Source organism: Mytilus galloprovincialis, unplaced genomic scaffold (genome assembly GCF_965363235.1).
Source record: "Mytilus galloprovincialis unplaced genomic scaffold, xbMytGall1.hap1.1 HAP1_SCAFFOLD_306, whole genome shotgun sequence".
NCBI lineage: Eukaryota > Metazoa > Mollusca > Bivalvia > Mytilida > Mytilidae > Mytilus > Mytilus galloprovincialis.
This window is the reverse complement of record NW_027468216.1, coordinates 18678-28921: the sequence shown is the minus strand read 5'-3', so window position 1 is coordinate 28921 and position 10244 is coordinate 18678. Positions and strand designations below refer to the sequence as shown.

Genomic DNA, 10244 nt, shown 5'->3' with positions numbered 1-10244 from the left:
TTAATGGCATGTATTACAACAACAGTAATGTGATAAAGATGACCAAAAACTAAAGCTCCGATGCCGGGAATCGAACCCGGGCCGTCTGGGTGAAAACCAGAAATCCTAACCACTAGACCACATCGGACTTAGTATAACTACCTTAATTTAAGCTACATATAAGCAAGGTCAAGAATAGTTGATTACTTTGCTTAAACCATGTTTGTGTCAACATATGATTTGATAACTGTGAGGTGAGAGTCTGCGTGAAAGTATGTTATTTCAAAGTTAATCCTTTCTACCTTTCTTATCCACACTTAAAGCAGTAATGCTTTGAAAGTGTTTTTTGTTCGATCTAAAAAAAAAAAAAATCTCACGGCATTGGTAATGTACAGGTAGTTTGTCGGCAAAACCTTCCAACCTGAAATTTATGTACAGTGGACGCGTAATTAATGTTCATTCACAGAATTGGATTAATTAACCACTCCCCCTTTTTACATCTTAATTTTCATTGTGAAGCGGTTTCATTTGAATAAGACGCGAAACCGCCGGCATACTAAGCATAGCATTTGAGTCGCGAGATTATGTCGCAGATTACCAATTGAATAAGTACTAAATGCCCGTCGATTTTCTCTTGTCAAACATGTTTTTCGTGTTTCTACATGTTGTACCGACAATAATGTATAATAAACATGCCATCTATCATACATACCATGTAACACGTGGTAATCATGTACTGTCCTTATATGATCGAGTTAGACATCTTGGGTTATAAGCATCGGTGGTTCAGTGGTAGAATGCTCGCCTGCCACGCGGGCGGCCCGGGTTCGATTCCCGGCCGATGCATTTCTTTTTTCTTATCTTTGCCACTTTCTAATGTACCAACTGGCAATGAAGAATGAGGAATGCAAAGCATTACAGTTTCAATACTTAACAATAATGGACGTTTGTTTGAAATGTGCGACGGTGTTACAACATATAAAGAACTACTACGGTCTTTTTTGAAAGTGTTCGTTTACAAATCTATGTCATTCAAAGGATGAATTATTTTCTTTGTCAGATGAAAGTCAGAAAGGTCTTAACTAAATAATCTCCTCATCTGAAACTCAACTTTTTTTCCCTTAATGGCATGTATTACAACAACAGTAATGTGATAAAGATGACCAAAAACTAAAGCTCCGATGCCGGGAATCGAACCCGGGCCGTCTGGGTGAAAACCAGAAATCCTAACCACTAGACCACATCGGACTTAGTATAACTACCTTAATTTAAGCTACATATAAGCAAGGTCAAGAATAGTTGATTACTTTGCTTAAACCATGTTTGTGTCAACATATGATTTGATAACTGTGAGGTGAGAGTCTGCGTGAAAGTATGTTATTTCAAAGTTAATCCTTTCTACCTTTCTTATCCACACTTAAAGCAGTAATGCTTTGAAAGTGTTTTTTGTTCGATCTAAAAAAAAAAAAAATCTCACGGCATTGGTAATGTACAGGTAGTTTGTCGGCAAAACCTTCCAACCTGAAATTTATGTACAGTGGACGCGTAATTAATGTTCATTCACAGAATTGGATTAATTAACCACTCCCCCTTTTTACATCTTAATTTTCATTGTGAAGCGGTTTCATTTGAATAAGACGCGAAACCGCCGGCATACTAAGCATAGCATTTGAGTCGCGAGATTATGTCGCAGATTACCAATTGAATAAGTACTAAATGCCCGTCGATTTTCTCTTGTCAAACATGTTTTTCGTGTTTCTACATGTTGTACCGACAATAATGTATAATAAACATGCCATCTATCATACATACCATGTAACACGTGGTAATCATGTACTGTCCTTATATGATCGAGTTAGACATCTTGGGTTATAAGCATCGGTGGTTCAGTGGTAGAATGCTCGCCTGCCACGCGGGCGGCCCGGGTTCGATTCCCGGCCGATGCATTTCTTTTTTCTTATCTTTGCCACTTTCTAATGTACCAACTGGCAATGAAGAATGAGGAATGCAAAGCATTACAGTTTCAATACTTAACAATAATGGACGTTTGTTTGAAATGTGCGACGGTGTTACAACATATAAAGAACTACTACGGTCTTTTTTGAAAGTGTTCGTTTACAAATCTATGTCATTCAAAGGATGAATTATTTTCTTTGTCAGATGAAAGTCAGAAAGGTCTTAACTAAATAATCTCCTCATCTGAAACTCAACTTTTTTTCCCTTAATGGCATGTATTACAACAACAGTAATGTGATAAAGATGACCAAAAACTAAAGCTCCGATGCCGGGAATCGAACCCGGGCCGTCTGGGTGAAAACCAGAAATCCTAACCACTAGACCACATCGGACTTAGTATAACTACCTTAATTTAAGCTACATATAAGCAAGGTCAAGAATAGTTGATTACTTTGCTTAAACCATGTTTGTGTCAACATATGATTTGATAACTGTGAGGTGAGAGTCTGCGTGAAAGTATGTTATTTCAAAGTTAATCCTTTCTACCTTTCTTATCCACACTTAAAGCAGTAATGCTTTGAAAGTGTTTTTTGTTCGATCTAAAAAAAAAAAAAATCTCACGGCATTGGTAATGTACAGGTAGTTTGTCGGCAAAACCTTCCAACCTGAAATTTATGTACAGTGGACGCGTAATTAATGTTCATTCACAGAATTGGATTAATTAACCACTCCCCCTTTTTACATCTTAATTTTCATTGTGAAGCGGTTTCATTTGAATAAGACGCGAAACCGCCGGCATACTAAGCATAGCATTTGAGTCGCGAGATTATGTCGCAGATTACCAATTGAATAAGTACTAAATGCCCGTCGATTTTCTCTTGTCAAACATGTTTTTCGTGTTTCTACATGTTGTACCGACAATAATGTATAATAAACATGCCATCTATCATACATACCATGTAACACGTGGTAATCATGTACTGTCCTTATATGATCGAGTTAGACATCTTGGGTTATAAGCATCGGTGGTTCAGTGGTAGAATGCTCGCCTGCCACGCGGGCGGCCCGGGTTCGATTCCCGGCCGATGCATTTCTTTTTTCTTATCTTTGCCACTTTCTAATGTACCAACTGGCAATGAAGAATGAGGAATGCAAAGCATTACAGTTTCAATACTTAACAATAATGGACGTTTGTTTGAAATGTGCGACGGTGTTACAACATATAAAGAACTACTACGGTCTTTTTTGAAAGTGTTCGTTTACAAATCTATGTCATTCAAAGGATGAATTATTTTCTTTGTCAGATGAAAGTCAGAAAGGTCTTAACTAAATAATCTCCTCATCTGAAACTCAACTTTTTTTCCCTTAATGGCATGTATTACAACAACAGTAATGTGATAAAGATGACCAAAAACTAAAGCTCCGATGCCGGGAATCGAACCCGGGCCGTCTGGGTGAAAACCAGAAATCCTAACCACTAGACCACATCGGACTTAGTATAACTACCTTAATTTAAGCTACATATAAGCAAGGTCAAGAATAGTTGATTACTTTGCTTAAACCATGTTTGTGTCAACATATGATTTGATAACTGTGAGGTGAGAGTCTGCGTGAAAGTATGTTATTTCAAAGTTAATCCTTTCTACCTTTCTTATCCACACTTAAAGCAGTAATGCTTTGAAAGTGTTTTTTGTTCGATCTAAAAAAAAAAAAAATCTCACGGCATTGGTAATGTACAGGTAGTTTGTCGGCAAAACCTTCCAACCTGAAATTTATGTACAGTGGACGCGTAATTAATGTTCATTCACAGAATTGGATTAATTAACCACTCCCCCTTTTTACATCTTAATTTTCATTGTGAAGCGGTTTCATTTGAATAAGACGCGAAACCGCCGGCATACTAAGCATAGCATTTGAGTCGCGAGATTATGTCGCAGATTACCAATTGAATAAGTACTAAATGCCCGTCGATTTTCTCTTGTCAAACATGTTTTTCGTGTTTCTACATGTTGTACCGACAATAATGTATAATAAACATGCCATCTATCATACATACCATGTAACACGTGGTAATCATGTACTGTCCTTATATGATCGAGTTAGACATCTTGGGTTATAAGCATCGGTGGTTCAGTGGTAGAATGCTCGCCTGCCACGCGGGCGGCCCGGGTTCGATTCCCGGCCGATGCATTTCTTTTTTCTTATCTTTGCCACTTTCTAATGTACCAACTGGCAATGAAGAATGAGGAATGCAAAGCATTACAGTTTCAATACTTAACAATAATGGACGTTTGTTTGAAATGTGCGACGGTGTTACAACATATAAAGAACTACTACGGTCTTTTTTGAAAGTGTTCGTTTACAAATCTATGTCATTCAAAGGATGAATTATTTTCTTTGTCAGATGAAAGTCAGAAAGGTCTTAACTAAATAATCTCCTCATCTGAAACTCAACTTTTTTTCCCTTAATGGCATGTATTACAACAACAGTAATGTGATAAAGATGACCAAAAACTAAAGCTCCGATGCCGGGAATCGAACCCGGGCCGTCTGGGTGAAAACCAGAAATCCTAACCACTAGACCACATCGGACTTAGTATAACTACCTTAATTTAAGCTACATATAAGCAAGGTCAAGAATAGTTGATTACTTTGCTTAAACCATGTTTGTGTCAACATATGATTTGATAACTGTGAGGTGAGAGTCTGCGTGAAAGTATGTTATTTCAAAGTTAATCCTTTCTACCTTTCTTATCCACACTTAAAGCAGTAATGCTTTGAAAGTGTTTTTTGTTCGATCTAAAAAAAAAAAAAATCTCACGGCATTGGTAATGTACAGGTAGTTTGTCGGCAAAACCTTCCAACCTGAAATTTATGTACAGTGGACGCGTAATTAATGTTCATTCACAGAATTGGATTAATTAACCACTCCCCCTTTTTACATCTTAATTTTCATTGTGAAGCGGTTTCATTTGAATAAGACGCGAAACCGCCGGCATACTAAGCATAGCATTTGAGTCGCGAGATTATGTCGCAGATTACCAATTGAATAAGTACTAAATGCCCGTCGATTTTCTCTTGTCAAACATGTTTTTCGTGTTTCTACATGTTGTACCGACAATAATGTATAATAAACATGCCATCTATCATACATACCATGTAACACGTGGTAATCATGTACTGTCCTTATATGATCGAGTTAGACATCTTGGGTTATAAGCATCGGTGGTTCAGTGGTAGAATGCTCGCCTGCCACGCGGGCGGCCCGGGTTCGATTCCCGGCCGATGCATTTCTTTTTTCTTATCTTTGCCACTTTCTAATGTACCAACTGGCAATGAAGAATGAGGAATGCAAAGCATTACAGTTTCAATACTTAACAATAATGGACGTTTGTTTGAAATGTGCGACGGTGTTACAACATATAAAGAACTACTACGGTCTTTTTTGAAAGTGTTCGTTTACAAATCTATGTCATTCAAAGGATGAATTATTTTCTTTGTCAGATGAAAGTCAGAAAGGTCTTAACTAAATAATCTCCTCATCTGAAACTCAACTTTTTTTCCCTTAATGGCATGTATTACAACAACAGTAATGTGATAAAGATGACCAAAAACTAAAGCTCCGATGCCGGGAATCGAACCCGGGCCGTCTGGGTGAAAACCAGAAATCCTAACCACTAGACCACATCGGACTTAGTATAACTACCTTAATTTAAGCTACATATAAGCAAGGTCAAGAATAGTTGATTACTTTGCTTAAACCATGTTTGTGTCAACATATGATTTGATAACTGTGAGGTGAGAGTCTGCGTGAAAGTATGTTATTTCAAAGTTAATCCTTTCTACCTTTCTTATCCACACTTAAAGCAGTAATGCTTTGAAAGTGTTTTTTGTTCGATCTAAAAAAAAAAAAAATCTCACGGCATTGGTAATGTACAGGTAGTTTGTCGGCAAAACCTTCCAACCTGAAATTTATGTACAGTGGACGCGTAATTAATGTTCATTCACAGAATTGGATTAATTAACCACTCCCCCTTTTTACATCTTAATTTTCATTGTGAAGCGGTTTCATTTGAATAAGACGCGAAACCGCCGGCATACTAAGCATAGCATTTGAGTCGCGAGATTATGTCGCAGATTACCAATTGAATAAGTACTAAATGCCCGTCGATTTTCTCTTGTCAAACATGTTTTTCGTGTTTCTACATGTTGTACCGACAATAATGTATAATAAACATGCCATCTATCATACATACCATGTAACACGTGGTAATCATGTACTGTCCTTATATGATCGAGTTAGACATCTTGGGTTATAAGCATCGGTGGTTCAGTGGTAGAATGCTCGCCTGCCACGCGGGCGGCCCGGGTTCGATTCCCGGCCGATGCATTTCTTTTTTCTTATCTTTGCCACTTTCTAATGTACCAACTGGCAATGAAGAATGAGGAATGCAAAGCATTACAGTTTCAATACTTAACAATAATGGACGTTTGTTTGAAATGTGCGACGGTGTTACAACATATAAAGAACTACTACGGTCTTTTTTGAAAGTGTTCGTTTACAAATCTATGTCATTCAAAGGATGAATTATTTTCTTTGTCAGATGAAAGTCAGAAAGGTCTTAACTAAATAATCTCCTCATCTGAAACTCAACTTTTTTTCCCTTAATGGCATGTATTACAACAACAGTAATGTGATAAAGATGACCAAAAACTAAAGCTCCGATGCCGGGAATCGAACCCGGGCCGTCTGGGTGAAAACCAGAAATCCTAACCACTAGACCACATCGGACTTAGTATAACTACCTTAATTTAAGCTACATATAAGCAAGGTCAAGAATAGTTGATTACTTTGCTTAAACCATGTTTGTGTCAACATATGATTTGATAACTGTGAGGTGAGAGTCTGCGTGAAAGTATGTTATTTCAAAGTTAATCCTTTCTACCTTTCTTATCCACACTTAAAGCAGTAATGCTTTGAAAGTGTTTTTTGTTCGATCTAAAAAAAAAAAAAATCTCACGGCATTGGTAATGTACAGGTAGTTTGTCGGCAAAACCTTCCAACCTGAAATTTATGTACAGTGGACGCGTAATTAATGTTCATTCACAGAATTGGATTAATTAACCACTCCCCCTTTTTACATCTTAATTTTCATTGTGAAGCGGTTTCATTTGAATAAGACGCGAAACCGCCGGCATACTAAGCATAGCATTTGAGTCGCGAGATTATGTCGCAGATTACCAATTGAATAAGTACTAAATGCCCGTCGATTTTCTCTTGTCAAACATGTTTTTCGTGTTTCTACATGTTGTACCGACAATAATGTATAATAAACATGCCATCTATCATACATACCATGTAACACGTGGTAATCATGTACTGTCCTTATATGATCGAGTTAGACATCTTGGGTTATAAGCATCGGTGGTTCAGTGGTAGAATGCTCGCCTGCCACGCGGGCGGCCCGGGTTCGATTCCCGGCCGATGCATTTCTTTTTTCTTATCTTTGCCACTTTCTAATGTACCAACTGGCAATGAAGAATGAGGAATGCAAAGCATTACAGTTTCAATACTTAACAATAATGGACGTTTGTTTGAAATGTGCGACGGTGTTACAACATATAAAGAACTACTACGGTCTTTTTTGAAAGTGTTCGTTTACAAATCTATGTCATTCAAAGGATGAATTATTTTCTTTGTCAGATGAAAGTCAGAAAGGTCTTAACTAAATAATCTCCTCATCTGAAACTCAACTTTTTTTCCCTTAATGGCATGTATTACAACAACAGTAATGTGATAAAGATGACCAAAAACTAAAGCTCCGATGCCGGGAATCGAACCCGGGCCGTCTGGGTGAAAACCAGAAATCCTAACCACTAGACCACATCGGACTTAGTATAACTACCTTAATTTAAGCTACATATAAGCAAGGTCAAGAATAGTTGATTACTTTGCTTAAACCATGTTTGTGTCAACATATGATTTGATAACTGTGAGGTGAGAGTCTGCGTGAAAGTATGTTATTTCAAAGTTAATCCTTTCTACCTTTCTTATCCACACTTAAAGCAGTAATGCTTTGAAAGTGTTTTTTGTTCGATCTAAAAAAAAAAAAAATCTCACGGCATTGGTAATGTACAGGTAGTTTGTCGGCAAAACCTTCCAACCTGAAATTTATGTACAGTGGACGCGTAATTAATGTTCATTCACAGAATTGGATTAATTAACCACTCCCCCTTTTTACATCTTAATTTTCATTGTGAAGCGGTTTCATTTGAATAAGACGCGAAACCGCCGGCATACTAAGCATAGCATTTGAGTCGCGAGATTATGTCGCAGATTACCAATTGAATAAGTACTAAATGCCCGTCGATTTTCTCTTGTCAAACATGTTTTTCGTGTTTCTACATGTTGTACCGACAATAATGTATAATAAACATGCCATCTATCATACATACCATGTAACACGTGGTAATCATGTACTGTCCTTATATGATCGAGTTAGACATCTTGGGTTATAAGCATCGGTGGTTCAGTGGTAGAATGCTCGCCTGCCACGCGGGCGGCCCGGGTTCGATTCCCGGCCGATGCATTTCTTTTTTCTTATCTTTGCCACTTTCTAATGTACCAACTGGCAATGAAGAATGAGGAATGCAAAGCATTACAGTTTCAATACTTAACAATAATGGACGTTTGTTTGAAATGTGCGACGGTGTTACAACATATAAAGAACTACTACGGTCTTTTTTGAAAGTGTTCGTTTACAAATCTATGTCATTCAAAGGATGAATTATTTTCTTTGTCAGATGAAAGTCAGAAAGGTCTTAACTAAATAATCTCCTCATCTGAAACTCAACTTTTTTTCCCTTAATGGCATGTATTACAACAACAGTAATGTGATAAAGATGACCAAAAACTAAAGCTCCGATGCCGGGAATCGAACCCGGGCCGTCTGGGTGAAAACCAGAAATCCTAACCACTAGACCACATCGGACTTAGTATAACTACCTTAATTTAAGCTACATATAAGCAAGGTCAAGAATAGTTGATTACTTTGCTTAAACCATGTTTGTGTCAACATATGATTTGATAACTGTGAGGTGAGAGTCTGCGTGAAAGTATGTTATTTCAAAGTTAATCCTTTCTACCTTTCTTATCCACACTTAAAGCAGTAATGCTTTGAAAGTGTTTTTTGTTCGATCTAAAAAAAAAAAAAATCTCACGGCATTGGTAATGTACAGGTAGTTTGTCGGCAAAACCTTCCAACCTGAAATTTATGTACAGTGGACGCGTAATTAATGTTCATTCACAGAATTGGATTAATTAACCACTCCCCCTTTTTACATCTTAATTTTCATTGTGAAGCGGTTTCATTTGAATAAGACGCGAAACCGCCGGCATACTAAGCATAGCATTTGAGTCGCGAGATTATGTCGCAGATTACCAATTGAATAAGTACTAAATGCCCGTCGATTTTCTCTTGTCAAACATGTTTTTCGTGTTTCTACATGTTGTACCGACAATAATGTATAATAAACATGCCATCTATCATACATACCATGTAACACGTGGTAATCATGTACTGTCCTTATATGATCGAGTTAGACATCTTGGGTTATAAGCATCGGTGGTTCAGTGGTAGAATGCTCGCCTGCCACGCGGGCGGCCCGGGTTCGATTCCCGGCCGATGCATTTCTTTTTTCTTATCTTTGCCACTTTCTAATGTACCAACTGGCAATGAAGAATGAGGAATGCAAAGCATTACAGTTTCAATACTTAACAATAATGGACGTTTGTTTGAAATGTGCGACGGTGTTACAACATATAAAGAACTACTACGGTCTTTTTTGAAAGTGTTCGTTTACAAATCTATGTCATTCAAAGGATGAATTATTTTCTTTGTCAGATGAAAGTCAGAAAGGTCTTAACTAAATAATCTCCTCATCTGAAACTCAACTTTTTTTCCCTTAATGGCATGTATTACAACAACAGTAATGTGATAAAGATCACCAAAAACTAAAGCTCCGATGCCGGGAATCGAACCCGGGCCGTCTGGGTGAAAACCAGAAATCCTAACCACTAGACCACATCGGACTTAGTATAACTACCTTAATTTAAGCTACATATAAGCAAGGTCAAGAATAGTTGATTACTTTGCTTAAACCATGTTTGTGTCAACATATGATTTGATAACTGTGAGGTGAGAGTCTGCGTGAAAGTATGTTATTTCAAAGTTAATCCTTTCTACCTTTCTTATCCACACTTAAAGCAGTAATGCTTTGAAAGTGTTTTTTGTTCGATCTAAAAAAAA

At 37.4% G+C, this 10244-nt stretch overlaps 19 non-coding genes across 19 annotated transcripts; 9 read left to right on the top strand and 10 right to left on the bottom strand.

Annotated features, from left to right (window-relative positions):
* Positions 1–55: 55 nt before the first annotated feature.
* Trnae-uuc (transfer RNA glutamic acid (anticodon UUC)) lies at positions 56–127 on the bottom strand. The gene has a single exon. It is a non-coding gene; the product is annotated as a tRNA-Glu (tRNA).
* A 627-nt stretch (positions 128–754) lies between these two features.
* On the top strand, positions 755–825 carry Trnag-gcc (transfer RNA glycine (anticodon GCC)). Its single transcript has one exon. It is a non-coding gene; the product is annotated as a tRNA-Gly (tRNA).
* A 330-nt stretch (positions 826–1155) lies between these two features.
* Trnae-uuc (transfer RNA glutamic acid (anticodon UUC)) lies at positions 1156–1227 on the bottom strand. Its single transcript has one exon. It is a non-coding gene; the product is annotated as a tRNA-Glu (tRNA).
* Positions 1228–1854: 627 nt separating this feature from the next.
* Trnag-gcc (transfer RNA glycine (anticodon GCC)) lies at positions 1855–1925 on the top strand. Its single transcript has one exon. It is a non-coding gene; the product is annotated as a tRNA-Gly (tRNA).
* Positions 1926–2255: 330 nt separating this feature from the next.
* Positions 2256–2327, bottom strand: Trnae-uuc (transfer RNA glutamic acid (anticodon UUC)). The gene has a single exon. It is a non-coding gene; the product is annotated as a tRNA-Glu (tRNA).
* A 627-nt stretch (positions 2328–2954) lies between these two features.
* Positions 2955–3025, top strand: Trnag-gcc (transfer RNA glycine (anticodon GCC)). Its single transcript has one exon. It is a non-coding gene; the product is annotated as a tRNA-Gly (tRNA).
* Positions 3026–3355: 330 nt separating this feature from the next.
* Trnae-uuc (transfer RNA glutamic acid (anticodon UUC)) lies at positions 3356–3427 on the bottom strand. The gene has a single exon. It is a non-coding gene; the product is annotated as a tRNA-Glu (tRNA).
* Positions 3428–4054: 627 nt separating this feature from the next.
* Trnag-gcc (transfer RNA glycine (anticodon GCC)) lies at positions 4055–4125 on the top strand. The gene has a single exon. It is a non-coding gene; the product is annotated as a tRNA-Gly (tRNA).
* A 330-nt stretch (positions 4126–4455) lies between these two features.
* Trnae-uuc (transfer RNA glutamic acid (anticodon UUC)) lies at positions 4456–4527 on the bottom strand. Its single transcript has one exon. It is a non-coding gene; the product is annotated as a tRNA-Glu (tRNA).
* Positions 4528–5154: 627 nt separating this feature from the next.
* On the top strand, positions 5155–5225 carry Trnag-gcc (transfer RNA glycine (anticodon GCC)). The gene has a single exon. It is a non-coding gene; the product is annotated as a tRNA-Gly (tRNA).
* Positions 5226–5555: 330 nt separating this feature from the next.
* Trnae-uuc (transfer RNA glutamic acid (anticodon UUC)) lies at positions 5556–5627 on the bottom strand. Its single transcript has one exon. It is a non-coding gene; the product is annotated as a tRNA-Glu (tRNA).
* Positions 5628–6254: 627 nt separating this feature from the next.
* On the top strand, positions 6255–6325 carry Trnag-gcc (transfer RNA glycine (anticodon GCC)). Its single transcript has one exon. It is a non-coding gene; the product is annotated as a tRNA-Gly (tRNA).
* Positions 6326–6655: 330 nt separating this feature from the next.
* Trnae-uuc (transfer RNA glutamic acid (anticodon UUC)) lies at positions 6656–6727 on the bottom strand. Its single transcript has one exon. It is a non-coding gene; the product is annotated as a tRNA-Glu (tRNA).
* Positions 6728–7354: 627 nt separating this feature from the next.
* Trnag-gcc (transfer RNA glycine (anticodon GCC)) lies at positions 7355–7425 on the top strand. The gene has a single exon. It is a non-coding gene; the product is annotated as a tRNA-Gly (tRNA).
* A 330-nt stretch (positions 7426–7755) lies between these two features.
* Trnae-uuc (transfer RNA glutamic acid (anticodon UUC)) lies at positions 7756–7827 on the bottom strand. Its single transcript has one exon. It is a non-coding gene; the product is annotated as a tRNA-Glu (tRNA).
* A 627-nt stretch (positions 7828–8454) lies between these two features.
* Positions 8455–8525, top strand: Trnag-gcc (transfer RNA glycine (anticodon GCC)). Its single transcript has one exon. It is a non-coding gene; the product is annotated as a tRNA-Gly (tRNA).
* A 330-nt stretch (positions 8526–8855) lies between these two features.
* Positions 8856–8927, bottom strand: Trnae-uuc (transfer RNA glutamic acid (anticodon UUC)). The gene has a single exon. It is a non-coding gene; the product is annotated as a tRNA-Glu (tRNA).
* A 627-nt stretch (positions 8928–9554) lies between these two features.
* On the top strand, positions 9555–9625 carry Trnag-gcc (transfer RNA glycine (anticodon GCC)). The gene has a single exon. It is a non-coding gene; the product is annotated as a tRNA-Gly (tRNA).
* Positions 9626–9955: 330 nt separating this feature from the next.
* On the bottom strand, positions 9956–10027 carry Trnae-uuc (transfer RNA glutamic acid (anticodon UUC)). The gene has a single exon. It is a non-coding gene; the product is annotated as a tRNA-Glu (tRNA).
* Positions 10028–10244: the final 217 nt, after the last annotated feature.